Raw genomic sequence first — 14,556 nt, 5'->3', positions numbered from 1 at the left:
GGGACTGAGCGGCGTTCACTCACAGTCAGCCCACAGTTGCTAACCTCTCCCGTGTAGCAGGCCTCCTGCTATGCAGACATCGGTAGCCAGGACCGAGCCCTACTCTCAAGGAGGTTACATTTTAGTGGTGGGAGGGGGAGAGCGAATGGCAAAGCAAGGAGTTGTGATTGTGTTTCTCTTCTGTGCTGCTTCCAATTTTCTCCTCGAGTCTTGGACAAAGCTGGATGGCTATCCACTGCAAATTGCTTTTCCTCTGCCTTCCTCACGTCTTGAAGATCCACTCCGCAGCCGAATTTTCCTTGAATTCGCAGACTTTGGCAGGGTGGTTGGCAGGTGAGAAGTGGAGCCCCCAACACCACTTAATAGAGAGTTAATTGGAACCTCTAGGTCTGAAGTAATAGCTTGGGTTTGTCTTATAACACTCGACAGTGCTGCTCTTCTTACCTCATTAACTTGGCTCATACCTCATGGAATAGTCCAATTTTAACCTCTGATTGTTGCACCTCTGGCCTCCTACCCTCCTTTCTGAGCTCAGTAATTTCCTGGTACTTGGCAATGAAAACATTATGAACTGCAGGTATAAACCTGCCTGGTCCTTACACCCATCACCCCCAACCCGCCCTCTTGGGCTTGGTTTCTCTTAAAAACATCCCCTCTCATTTTTCACCACCTCCTGGGGGAAAGAAAAACTGTTTCACTCTGCTTTCTTTAGCTTCCCAGTTTTTAAAACCTGTTCAGTATCACCTCCTCATCCATCTCTTCCCCTGCTTTCCTTCCCCACTCCCTCTTCTTGGAACTCTTTTCATACCACTGATGTTCCACTCTAGGTCATCAGTGTTATCTTCTTGGACAAACTCAGTTCTCCTTCCAGCCCCCATCTCTGAAACCTCATTTCCTATGTAGTCTTACTTTGTTCTCCCAGAAGAATGCAGCCACTTCCTTCTCCATGCACTTAGCACAGTTTTCATGATACGGTATTTGCACTTGATGCATATTTGCCCAGAGACTTTCTAGGCTCCCTGTGCTTCAGAGGCACAAAATGAGTTTAAAGCCCAGAGGGGGAGGTGCTCAGTACAGGCTTCCAGTAATGTGACCAATACCATAGTGAAGGTCTTGAATCGGGTCTTGGGAATCAGGAAAGATTAGCAGGGATGGGACAGCTGACCTACTTATGGATATTTCCTAAGAGCTCAAGTTCTTTTGTCCTCTGACTATCCCTCTGGATGTCTTTTGTCCTTCTGGTGCCCCACCTTTGAAACCCTTCACCCTGCCCTGCACTTCTTCACATCCACTCTTTGGCTCCATCATTTTTGTTGACACCTGCAAGAATCACTCTTAAATCTTAGTCTTCACTTTAGACAACACTGTTGATACCTGGAAACTGTTCTGCAAATGGAAAAGTTTGGACTGCATAGACTCAGAAGGTCCCTGGAGAGGAAGTTCACATGCACCACTCTAGATGATGGCTGTAGTGTCCAGGAGGGAAGTCGTGGCTTAGATGGGCAATTGAAGTGGGAGTGTGAGAAGTGGTCTGTATCTGAATATTTTGAAGGAAGATGAAGGATGAGTTATTTTGTTTAGTTTTTTTGCTTTGAGGGGAATGGATGGAAATCAGGAGTCTGTAAACATGTTGAGTTTGAGATATCCTTTAGACACCCGGACAGACATGTCAAGTAAGCAGCTGCACATATGAACCTGGAGTTGGAGGAGAGTCTGGGATGAAGATGGAGAAGTGGGAATCATCAATATGCAAGTTGCTTCAAAGCCAGGAGACAGTGGGAGATCCACCAGGGAAGAGGGGTAGTTTATGTGGTGGAGACAGGGGCTCAGTTTTATTAAAATTAAAAGAGACAAAGAAAGGCAATATTTGCATAGAAAGGCAATATTTGCATACTATGAACATGTGATACTGGTACCTTTAATTTTCACTCATCTGTCCTGAGTCTTTAGCCTCAGCTGTTCTCTTATTGTAATCTGTTATAACCCATTCCTGTTCCTCTGACTGCTGATTCCTTCACCTGCACTGTCCCCATTCTCCTTCCTATGATTCATGCCCTTCATCCTTGCACATTTAGGTCAAGGAATATCACCTGGAAACCTTCCCAAACCAGTCCTCTATCCATGCTAATCTTTCCCCGGTCTGGAGTGATGACAAGAATGTATTTGGACTTGTGATTTCTTTTGCACATGTGGTTACCTGGTAATCCATTTCAGGTAGAATTCTGTCTACAGAGTTGTTCTTAATGGAAAGGATTGCATTGCTGCTGGTGACGCCTAGTAAATGCTCACTTCTGAGACACAAATATGTAAAAAATATAAAAGCCTTTCTACTTCAAACTATTGTGGGTAATTTCCTACCCTAAAAACTTACGAAATCATTAAAAAAGGCAAAGCGAATGTATTTGATATTAAAAACATTGTATTTGAGGTATGCAGATTTGCATAGTACCTACAATGTTCCCCAAGAAGGGATAAAGTAGGGTTTTCTGGAAGAAAAAGGAGATGAAATAAGTAGTTATAAAAAAAAATTAGTGTTAACAAGTCTAAAATGTTCTTGGCTATACATACTTGGTTACTGATTCTCTTCTTTGGTAAAAACTCCATTGTTATCTGTCCTTGTGATCCAGGTGACTTCACAAACAATTGTTTGATGGTTTCTGTAAACAGTTGCTTTTTTGGGACCAGTCTAAAGGTCTTTGGCCCAGAACAAACATGACAGATAATGCAGTTTTTACCTAGCTCCATTTTTTTTTTTTTTTAAAGATTTTATTTTATTTGTGCATACAGAACTGGGATACAGGCCAGAGATGTGGAGGGTGGGAGAATTCACCAGAGACAGGGTGGAGTGCAGAACAGGCAGATCAATGAAATACACTGCTGAGGGGAGCAGCGGGCGGGTCAGGAGAGGTCTGCCACGCCATGTGGTCACCTCCGGGGCAGGCGGGAATTGAACTCATGAGGAAGCGGCTTTAGATTCTCAGTGCTGTGCTTTAACCCGCTGCGCCACCAGGGAGGGCCCCCTAGCTCCATTTTTAAGAGGGCCCTGCAAATGTTAACTTCTCATATTCTAAATGTCTTTAGTTAAAAATATATAAAGAAGTGGGCTTACTGCTATTTTTAAAAATATTTAAGGTTTTAGCCTCCTCAGGAAAAAGTGTCCCTCGATTTATTTCTCCCTAGTTATTGTTTATTTTCCCATTTATTTCGTAGTTGAGTTAAAATGTTCCTCAAAAGTGGAAAGGTCACTTATCTAATCTGGTTTGGAAACAGATCTCTTAGCTCTCTGGGACATGTCTTGTTTCTTTTAGTCATTCATCAAGACATGATAAATAGGGGCTCTCCCTGGTGATGCAAGGGGTTAAGTCTCAGTATGAAGCAACCAGTTGTCTCAGTATTGGCAGCCACTGCAGCAAGACTTTATCCTTGGCCAGGGAGCTGACCCACATGGCACAGCAGACCTCTCCTGTCTTACTCACTGCTCCTCTCAGCAGGGTATTCCAGTCAATCTGCCAGTTCTGCTCCCCACTCTGTCTCTGGTGGATCCTCTCACCCCCGTACCTCTGGCGTGTACTCCAGTTCTTATGTGCATAAATAAATAAATCTTAAAAAAAAAGACATGATAAAATATAAGCAGAATGCATAATTAAATAATTCATATAGTTCAACTTTGGAAGATAGGTGTTCAACTGCTTGCATCTTATTTAATTTTTTGTTGTTGTTGAGAAGAATGACAATATTAGTTAGGTTCTTGGTTACTTTGCCATACGCGCCTACCAAAATGGCAAAGGGGAACAAGTTCCATTCTATTTTGAGGATGGCTTTCTGGGTGGAGGAAAATCTACATGAAATAATTGGGTTGCCAAGGGTTTCTTGTCAACGCGCTTCCTTTGCAGGTGTTCAAGGCACAAAAATTCAGCAATTATATTGCCACTTTAATCATAGCTTATACTGTTCTTAAAGAAAATAATCTGTTGTAAAAAGGAGAAGTGAAGAGTACTCTTCATATAGTTCTTTCCCTCTTTCCCCAACCCCTTCTTTCTCCTAACTGTGCAAGAACTAACTTTAAATATTAAATCACTTTTTGGCATCAGGGATTCTAATCTTAGAGCACTGTAAAGTGAGAGTAAATGATACATGATGGATAGATACTCCCTTTTTTGATTAGGATTACTCAGCAGTTTGTACATTTTGGTATATTACGGGTTTGACCAGAACTCTTAGTCTCCACATTTTGCATACTGCTACACATGCATAAAAATGGGTCGCCTCCTTGACTCCTGGCTGGTCTCCTAGATATCCACTCTGGGTCACTCCAATTTTTTTCTCTCCTATTTTTCCTGCTTTTTGTCTGTGTTTCTTTCTGTTTTTTTCTTTTTTAATCAAATAGACACTATGAGTTTCTGGTGGGGGGAGGTACTTTTGAGGGACAAAGGTGTAGTCTTCATGCTTTATGCTTCTCTATGAGGACTTGGGTAGATGTTTCTTTAAAGGTTGGCATGCTACCTACAAGACAGCAGCAAAATAGAGGGCTCATTTGCACAGGAGAGGCACTCATTCTGGGCCGAACTTCCCCAAGAATTATTTTCTTTCTTATCGGAGATATTTGACTTGACATTTAATATGTTGGATCGAAAGTGACTTCTGAGTCACAGAGCTACAGAACTCAGTGACGTTCTGGCTTGGTTTGTTAGTTATAGCTCCTTTGGAACAATATGTCAGAAAAAAAAAAATAGTAGCTGTTTCCTCTCCTCTTGAAAAACCATATGGCAAAACGTGGTCTTTCTTCCTTGCTTCTGGCTGTCTTCTTTGTCTTCTAATTCCATGATTATCATCAAAAGAGGAAAAGATGGCATAGTATGTCCCTTGATATAGCCAGTTGCCTAACAGGTCCTGATTCTTTTAAAAATATTTACATGTAGGTTTGAATTGCGTGTAAAATATGGCCCAGCAGTAGTTTCCAGCTCCTTGGCTTTTTGCTGTGTACCCACACTTCTGTTCTTTAGGGAACAACATTAATCAATCCTCTCACACTGTCCTCAGGAGGCAAAGCATTTTCATTTTAAGCAAAGTCTTTGAGGGTAATTGAATGCACTCCACAATATGTGGGTGTGAAATAGCAGTTGCTTAGTTTCACAAAGAAAAGCAGGTTTTGATTAAAAGTTTGATGTGCTTTAGGTGGGGAATAGTCCTCTATTTTCCTTCCCTGCCAGCAGCTCCTTAGAGAGCCTGTGGGCAGAAGTACAGCTAAGGGAGGCACCATTGTTTTTCAACAATTGGTGGAGGAGATTTTCGGGTTTTGTGTGCTATTTGTCCAGTTCATTTTCTCCGAGGAAAAGAAAGCCCTATCAGTTTTCACGAATTGGATTTCCTTTTTAGTCTGAAGAGATTCAGAGCCTTGAAGAGATTCAGACACTGTCAAGGGTGGTAGGCATTGAGTTTTTCCATTTGTGCTATGAGACCTTTGGAGTCCTTGTGCTTATAAAGAGTTTGGCTTTTAGTCTGTGATTCACAGAAAGTCACAGAGGCCTGCTTCTTTTAACAGGAGAGGCACACATCTACCAGCAATGATAAGCTTCTTTTAAAAGCAGCCCCTGAGTGCTCTAGGAAGCTCACATTATTGGCTTGTGGCATTTTCTGCTAAAAGGTGGGAAATTTTGCTGTCCAAGAGAATTTTTCTCTGCCTAAATGATTAGAACAAAATTGAGTTTTATGAGTCTTGTGGTCTAGGGACACTTGTAATTTAAACTAATAAATAGCAAGTTGGGTTATTAGTTGATGGTTCAGGTGGTAAATTTGACCTGTGAAGATTTTGTGTGAGCCACATGGGGTTTGAAGTATTTGCACATAATTATCTTTCTTTTTTTTTTTTTTGCATTAAAGAAGTGGGGTGTAGGCCAGAGGGGTTGGGGAAGTGAGAGGATTCACCAGAGACAGAGTGGGGGAGCAGAACAGGCAGATTTACTGATACATACTGCTGAGGGGAGCAGCCAGCAAAACAGGGGAGATCTGCCCATGTGGGTCAGCTCCCTGGCTGGGGATCAAGCTCAGGTCACGGTGGTTTTAGTACTGAGACTTAACCCCTAGGTCACCAGGGAGGCCTAACATAAATGCCTTTAGTGGGGCATCAGGTGTTCAATTGAGTCTAGTTCAGCATTCTCTGCATTGATATTACTTGTCTGATCTTGGAAAGCATTGGAGGTTGCAATGCTTTGAGCCAGATTTTAAAAGTTTTGCCTAAAAATGCTGCTAAGCTCAATGGCAGCATGGCACATAAATTGCACAGAAGCCTAAAGCTCCTTTATGTCATTCCTATTAAAGAAAGATGAGTTATCTAAGGTTAGGAGTAAGATTGTGCTTATCAGCTGAAATAATCACTACTGTGAAGCAAATTCAACATTCAGTGAAAGGGAAATTTATTAGAGGTTATGCACAGCCCAGCTGAAGACCCAGCTGGGGAGATCAATGTCAGATTTCTTTGAGTGATTGGCTGCCACTCTTGGGGCTTTATTTTATTATTTTTTTTAAGATTTATTTATTTATGTGTGCAGAACTGGGGTACAGGTCAGAGATGTGGAGGGTGAGAGGATTCACCAGAGCCACAGTGGGGAACAGAGAGATCGACAAAGTACACTGCTGAGGGGAGCAGCAGGCAGGTCAGGAGAGGTCTGCCATGCCATGTGGGTCACCTCCGGGGCAGGCGGGGATCGAACTCATGCCGAAGTGGCTTTAGCTTCTTAGTGCTGTGCTTTAACCTGCTGCACCACCAGGGAGGGCCTTTTTTTCTCTTTTTTTAAGTAAAAAGTTATTTGTGAGAACTTTCAATAGAGAAAACAAATTTAATATAATCAGTTTTCAGCTCATAACCCCAATAAGGGTCCCCAGCTAAAATTAGAGTCATGTTCATTTTTGATTTTTTTTTCTCTGCTGACATGGAGTTAATTTGCCAAAAAAAAAAAAAGGCCCTCCCTGGTGGCGCAGCGGGTTGAAGCACTGCACTGAGAAACTAAAGCCACTTCCGCATGAGTTCCATCCCCGCCTGCCCGGGAGGTGGCCACATGGCGTGGCAGACCTCTCCTGGCCCGCCCGCTACTCCCCTCAGCAGTGTAACTTCGTTGATCTGACTGTTCTGCTCCCTGCTCTGTCTCTGGTGAATCCTCTCACCCTCCGCATCTCTGGCCTGTACCCCAGTTCTGTACAAATAAATAAATAAAACTTTAAAAAAAAAAAAAAAAGAAAAAGAAAAAAAGAAATATTCCTCAGGGCATCTGAATATTTATAGCCCCCTTTGAAACTGGCTAGTTTGAGATTCTTTAACATAGCATACTTTCGTATTGATACTTGCACCCATCTTGGTTGCAAGTTACAGAACTCAATGAAAACAGTAAAACCAAGTATTCATTTAGGTGCTGAGGCACAACAGACAAAGCTGTAGACACCAGGCAGACTCTGGGAACTTGGTTATGGGATAAAATGAGCACTGAAGACCTTAGTGATCTGCTGTCATAGATAGAGTGGGTATTTATCATTCGTTTCTGCCATTCCTTTGAATACCCTTCTTGTGTTTGAAGAATTCTCCACCTTTCTATGAAAAAAAAAAAATCCTACTTTTCTTTATACCTGTGTCTGAGGCTTCTCCATTCATGTAGACCTGCATGAGAGTTCAGACTGTACCTCAGTGATTCAAAGAAGCAGGGGGCACGCATGACTGAAGTTCTAGCACAGGCTTTTGGCACCCAGGGAGGTGAAGTGAGCGGTTGTGTCTGTTTCTAGCAGTAGGGTAGTGCTGTCTGCACTAGCAGCTACAATGGTGTTCCTGCTCTTGAGATTCTGTAAGATAAGAGATCAATTCCTTTACTACTTCACTAGCCAGAATATTTTCTATTGTTTACTCATAAGAACCTTGACAGATCATTAAATTAGAACTGGCCGTTTGGAAGCGTACAACTGAAGCTTTCCCTCTTCAGTTTTGTTTAAGTCTATTTAATTCAGATTTTGGAACATGATGATTGGGGTCCCAGTGAACCAAGGGCTGAGAGACTTTCCCCTCACAATATAATAATATTTAGCTTCAGACACAAATGACACATCTGCTAACTTATCACTAGAGACGTCAGGCCCTTTCTCATGGCGCCAAGTGTCTGGTGCTTTAGCAGGAGCACACGTTTGTGCTGAGATCACAAACAACCCTTAACTTTCAGGGTTCATATTAACGGATGTTTATTTCTTGCTCATGCTGTGTGTCCATTGCTTGTGGGTGGGGGTTGGGTGTTGCTCTGTGCGGGATGGGCCTCTCTTGGGACGCCAGGCTGGTAGCACAGCCACAGTCTGGAACACTGCCCATTGCCCTGGCTGCTGAGTGTGTCTCTGGAGAGTCTTGCATGGCAAAATTGAATGTCCTATATCACTTCTGCCCACGATCCAGAACTTGTCAGAGATGGTCTCTGACCTCTGATGCAAGAGGTCAGAGGTCTGCCATGTGTTCAGAAGTCAGAGAACTATAAAAATTTGGTGAGCAGCAATTAAGGCCACCGCAGCAGGGTAGCCCTTCAATCATCTGTATCTAAATGCACATTTTGTAAGTCCTATTTCATGTTTGCTGTTTTGAGTGCCTCACTGAAACTGTGCATTCAGCACTTTTAAATAAAGCATGGGAGGTTCTTTTTTCAAAGGACCTAGATCTAAAATGAAGCAGACGTCTGAATTTAGCAGAACAGCGAAATAAAGCAAGACTTGACTTATATCTTATAAACAATGCTGTGGTATGTCCTGCAGTTTGTTAAATGCAATGATTCTTACTGACTTTGTTTATGTTAGATTCTTTGCATGGAGCAGTTATAGGTTGATGGTTTGCAGGTCTATTTTTTTTTTTGCCCCTGGGGAAAAAAAAAGTCAAGTTATGTTGATAAATAAAGCCATAAGTGTAAATGAGCTGATGGCCTCTAGTGAGATGAATCAAATTCCATGTTTAAATCCATCTTCATGGTGATTGTTTGTTCATTTTTAGTTGGAACAAGTTGAGAGACTTCCGAGTGCGTTTTTAGAATCTGGTCACAAAATCCGAGGCTACATTCATGCTGCATAGTGTTTGGAATTGTGCACACTATGACAGCAAGTAAGTTTATTTTATTTTTTACCTACTTTGAGTAGAGCACAGCAAATCATTTAAAATCCTAATTAGCAAAATGCACGACCATCGAGTACAGAGTGATTAGGTCACATGTAGAAAGAGCCTCTTCATTCAGCAGTTTAAGGGTCAGGACATGAGAGAAGCTAGCAACAGTCACACATGCCGTCATCTTTGGATATCTATTTAGACTTCCAAATGTCATGAAAATCCTTCATTATATGCAGCGCTATCTATAAGATGGGCTCATATTTTACACTTGAGGTCAGATATTTAAATTCTGCCCCTCTACTTACTAGATTTCGTTTCCTTCTCTGTAAAATGGTAGTACTTAACTGACAGAATTGTGAAGACTAAGGCAAAATCATGTTGGTGAATGTAAATGGCACTTGGGAAGGTTGACTCCTGAACCCTTGAACTCTTCCTGTTAGAAAATTCAGGTATAGCTTTTGATTTTCTAAAACTTAATTAAGTTGTCCCTGACATATTCTGGAGACTGGTTTCAGGATCCCACTTACAAAGACCAAAATTAATGGAGGTTCAAATCCTTTAGAGTTGGCTCTCTTAGTTTCATATTCTTGGGTTCAGCTAACCAAATCCAACATCCAGGATCCAACATCCATGCAGAATCCATGGGTAGAAAAAAGTCTGGGTGTAAGTGGACCCAAAAAATTCAAACCTGTGTTCCCCAAGAGTCAACAGTAGTGCCCTAAGCGCAGATCATCTCTGTTCAGTCTTGTGTTGCCAGCTGGGATGCTGGTCCCTGAACATCAAAAAGGCATAGGTGAGATCTAAAACCTAGTATTCATTGGAATTTCCTTTTATTCTTGAAATATGAAGCATGTATAATATGTTCAGTCATCAGAAGCGTGATGTACAGGCATTTTTGTTATAAATGTATTTATTATACAATTACATATAAAATATTTACATGTATTGTATATGCATTATACAAATACATATAAAGCATTTATTATACAATTGTTAAGTCTTACCTATTTACATTGGTTTGTGATTCTCTCCAAGCACAGGTGTGGGAGGTGGTGGATTATTACAGTGTTTTTACAGCATGCTGTTAAATAACTTCAACCTGTGTTAGGACTAACTGTAAAAATGTGTTTCCAAGCCTTAGAAATAGAATTTCCATGGCAGAGAATGTTTACTAATCTCCTACTAACTGTGTCACTTACTAAAACTCTGCCACTTCCTTAGTTCAGGAGAGGTCAGTGGCGTAATTGCAGGTGAAAAAGTTAATTGCTATGCTGCTATTCTTGTCTTGTCTTCCACATTTTAGTCGGTGAGGTGCTTATTATTATGTTTGATACTTATGCTCATTTTAAAGATAAACTCAGTTTAACCAGCCCAATAACCAAAATATAAGCAGGGCCCCTGCACACATGGCATTGTGGAAGTGTAAGGTCTTTAGGAAGCTTACAGTGGGAGTGGGCTGAGAGGCATGGGCCTTAGGCACTCTTTCAGTTACTTCTCAGAAGCAAACCTGTGAGTTAGGAACTGTCCTTACTTTACAGGCAGGAAGCAGATACCAGGAGACACCAGTACATTTGGAGACAATGCAGCTAGAATGGATGGAATAAGGTTGAAATGAAAAAAATCATGGCTTTTTCAGTTTGTTTCCTAAGATAGACAACTAACAAAGAATTGTCACATTAGATTATTTACTAGATAAAATGAAAATCTGCTTGTAAACAAAAGATACCATAGGTGTTAAAAGATAAATTATGGACTGGGAGAAGAGATTCATGATGCATATCACCAATAAAAGATTAATATCTAAAATTTCAAAAGAACACTACCAAAATAGTAAGAAAAAGAAAAGTCGCAGAAAAAATAAAGAGGAAACAGCTGTGGAATTAAACAGGTATTGGCAGAAAAGAAAACATAAAATACCAAATACATATAGGTTTCTGTGCCTACATATGTATATATGCATGCATTCATATATATATGTTCATTTATACATGCACACATGCGTATGTGGAGATGTGACACATGCATAAGTTACACATGACTTTTCATATGTGTGTTTATGTAGGTTTTCTTGCCCATTGGAACTTTCTTACTGACTGTATTGTCTTACTGGGCTGCTGTTCCATTGATCCTGCTTTAAATCTAGACATCAATTTCTTCCATTCTTAAGCATTTAATCCTCAGTTCTCTACCCTTTGCTCCTGAATTTCTAGCAACAAATCCTAAACACATGTCATTTTCATACTCAGGCAATTTAGCTTCCTCGGTTTTCCCCTCTCCTTCCAGGTCTGGCCTAGAGATAAATCTGTAATGCTGGCAGGAAGGCAGAATTGGCTGCAACTAGTGTTTGTCTTTAAAAATCACGTTTCCTGCCTCCATGCTCCTACCAGGCAGTCCATATCATGTGCTCAGCACAGCGTCTCAGCTGTTGTGGGCACTCATCACGTGTCATTGTTATTAGTGGGAGGATTGTGTAAACTTAGGTCCATTGCCGCTCCCGTCTTAGTGCTCTTGTATGGTGTAGGGGAGGTGTATTATTAGTGGTATTTTGGGCTCAGCAATATATTTATTCATGCAGAATCCCTTTTTTCTTTCATACATGTCTTCATTTTCCTCTTTGACTTTTGAACTGTCTGCCATGACAAATGAGCTCACAGTGGCTACTGACATGAACATTAGGGTTCAAGTATACTTAGAAATGGCCTAACAGGGCCCTCCCTGGTGGTGCAGTGGGTTGGAGCCCTGCACTGCGAAGCTAAGCTGAGCCGTGGCGATTTCAGTGAGAGTTTGACCCCAGCCCCAGAGGTGACCCACATGGCACAGCAGACCTTCCTGCTCACCCGCTGCTCCCCTCAGCAGTGTACTTTGTCAATCAGCCAGTTCTGCTCCCCATTCTGTTTCTGGTGAATCCTGTCAACACCCCTGCCCCTCTGGCTGTACCCCAGCTCTGTATGCATAAATAAATAAGTCTTTGCAGAAAAAAAAAGAAATGACCTAACAATTACTCTCAGAATCAAAGGGATATAGTCTCACAAAACTTGTACACAGATATTTATAGGAGCATGTTTCATGAGTGCCAGAAGTTGGAAGCAACCTAACTGTTCACCAGCTTGTGAATGGGTCCACAAAATGTGGTTCATCTACATAGTGGAATATTATTCAGCTATACAAAGGAATTGAAGTCCTAACACACGCTACAACATGGGTGAACCTTGAAAACATAATGCTAAGTGAAAGAAGATGATCTCCAAAGGTCACGTGTTGCATCTCTCTATTTCAATGAAAGTCAGATTTAGCAAATTTATGGAGACAGGAAGTAGGCTAATGGTTGCCAGGGGCTGGAGGCAGAGGGAAGGAGGAATGACCACTATTAGGAATAGGGATTTTTTTTGAGGTGATGAAAATATTCTGTAACTGGATAGTGATGGTGGCTGTACAGTCTGTGTCTATATTAAAAGTCATTCAATTGTTTAAAGTGGTAAATTTCATTGAATATGAATTATATCTGAGTTAAGAAAAATGCTGAAAAGTCTATGGAGTGAGTGACAGCTGTGAAAATATTTTTTTTTTTCTGTCCAGATAAAGGTAAAATTACTGTGAGCAATCCCTGGGAGCCCAGCCTGATTTTGCTCACTCCTGGATATGGGAACTTGGAGTTCGTATGTTTGTGTCTTAAGAAGTACTTGATTTGGCCTCTCAGGAGTGGGCACCTGAGTACTGATATACTTCCTGTTGTTTACTCTCCCATTAACTTCCTATACTCTGCAGATGCACTGCAGATTCAAACACCCGTAGTCTGGCAATAAGAACCCAGTCATTGCTTTCTATTTGCCCATTAATGGAGAATTGTGAGCTTGCTGGACAAAGAGTACATCAACTTTTTGCATTAAGTACCGACATGGGGTTTGTCAAAAGATGTTACTGAGCACCTGCCAACCCATTGTACTTATATGTAAGTTATTCTGTTTAGGACTTCATCTACTGGGACTTTTCCTTCTTCCTTTTGTTGTCACCCATATCACGCTTGTGCCCTCATTTGTAATGATTTGTATGCAGAGAGCAAGTTGTATACATTTGGAGGGTGTTTGTGTTGGAGGAATAACAGTTGTACCAACACTTTGCTTTGATATAACTCTTCCCAGCTTGTAAAGGCTTGTTCTTTTGTTATCCCAAATGGTTTTCATAATAATCTTAAGAATGAAGTGGATTTATTTCCATTTCACCCAGAGAGAATCTGTTGACTGGTTCAAGGTAAACCGAGATTATAACACATGTCGGCTGAGAGCATATTTAGTATTGTTTCTATTCCATGTTGTGGCTACTTCCTTGTGGAATTCTGAATGTCAGAAAAAAATCTGTGTTGATTCCTGTAGATTTTTCAGTTTGTTTGATATTAAAGTTTCTTGGATATTTTCCAAGTCAACTAATATATTTTTAAGCTTAATTGTAGCGATTTTGCAAGGTTGAAATTTCAAGCGTGCCTTAAATTGCTTAAGAACAAATCTGAACTGATTATATAATTAGGATCTGGAATGTACTTTTGTATAGTGAATATTCATTTTGTACAGAAATAGCAAAAAAATGGCTTATTTAACTAATGCACACTTAGAGGACATTAACCTCAATCAGGAGCAGATAGCTACATCAGTTTTGAAACTGAAGTGCTTCAATTTTATTTGGGTACCCTGGATACAGGGAATTGCGTTGGAAAATCTGAACATTTGGGCCTTTTTCCTGGACAGGGAATGTTCTTATTTATAAAACCAAACTACCAGCACAGATTGGAGCCTGTTTAACACAAACAGTATTGTATCCTTCCTTGTTATGGTAATGTGTTTCGACAAGGAATAGGAAGAGTACCGTCTCTATGTATAATTTGATACTTAAAAAAATACAGGCAATCTGAATACTGGCAATTAAAATAAAGGCACATACATTTGGTCAAGTCATTAACCTAATAGTAAAAACAGATAAAAAGTGCTCTTAAGGTTTAAAAAAAAATGTTTTAATAACAAAACCTTACAGGAATGGGAGAAATGGGGTAAAGGAAATTTATTTTTTTGTGTCTTGATCCAAGGCATTCTTAGAGTTATTTTAAAACCAGAAATTTTCAATTTTAAAAATAGAAGTGAAGAAATGGGAACAGATTGGCGTTAAGAGAGACAGGAATTAGAGGAAGAGAGAAATTCAACAGGAAGACTCTGTACAGGGAGTGTTTATGTTCAGTTTCTTCTCGAGTTTCCTCTGGACCGTGTAGACAACCGGATGGTGAAGACTGGAACTGAGTTCAGAACAGTGGTTCTTTAAATTTTTCTAGTTCTGAAAATTTGACGAAAACAGTTTGATGGAAGCTGTGGGCCAGCATTCCACAATACTGAGCCCATCTGTTTGCATGCACATTTGTGTGCAGTTGATTTCAGGGGGCTCGTAGACTTTCTGAAGCC

At 40.7% G+C, this 14,556-nt stretch overlaps 1 protein-coding gene across 2 annotated transcripts in view; it reads left to right on the top strand.

Annotated features, from left to right (window-relative positions):
* Positions 1-294: 294 nt before the first annotated feature.
* The window catches only part of METTL24 (methyltransferase like 24), an 85,109-nt gene continuing 70,847 nt past the window's right edge, over positions 295-14,556 (top strand). The window contains exon 1 of one of the 2 annotated variants that reach the window (XM_012720469.1): positions 295-333. The gene's annotated coding sequence lies outside the window, so the exon portion shown is untranslated. The remainder of the gene's footprint in view (positions 334-14,556) is intronic. The other variant, XM_012720476.1, reaches the window with a different exon arrangement.

The sequence above is a fragment of the Condylura cristata genome, unplaced genomic scaffold (assembly GCF_000260355.1).
Source record: "Condylura cristata isolate star-nosed mole 26May11 unplaced genomic scaffold, ConCri1.0 scaffold00001, whole genome shotgun sequence".
In the NCBI taxonomy this organism is placed as follows: domain Eukaryota; kingdom Metazoa; phylum Chordata; class Mammalia; order Eulipotyphla; family Talpidae; genus Condylura; species Condylura cristata.
The sequence above is the reverse complement of the archived record's forward strand: the minus strand, read 5'-3'. Positions and strand labels throughout refer to the sequence as shown.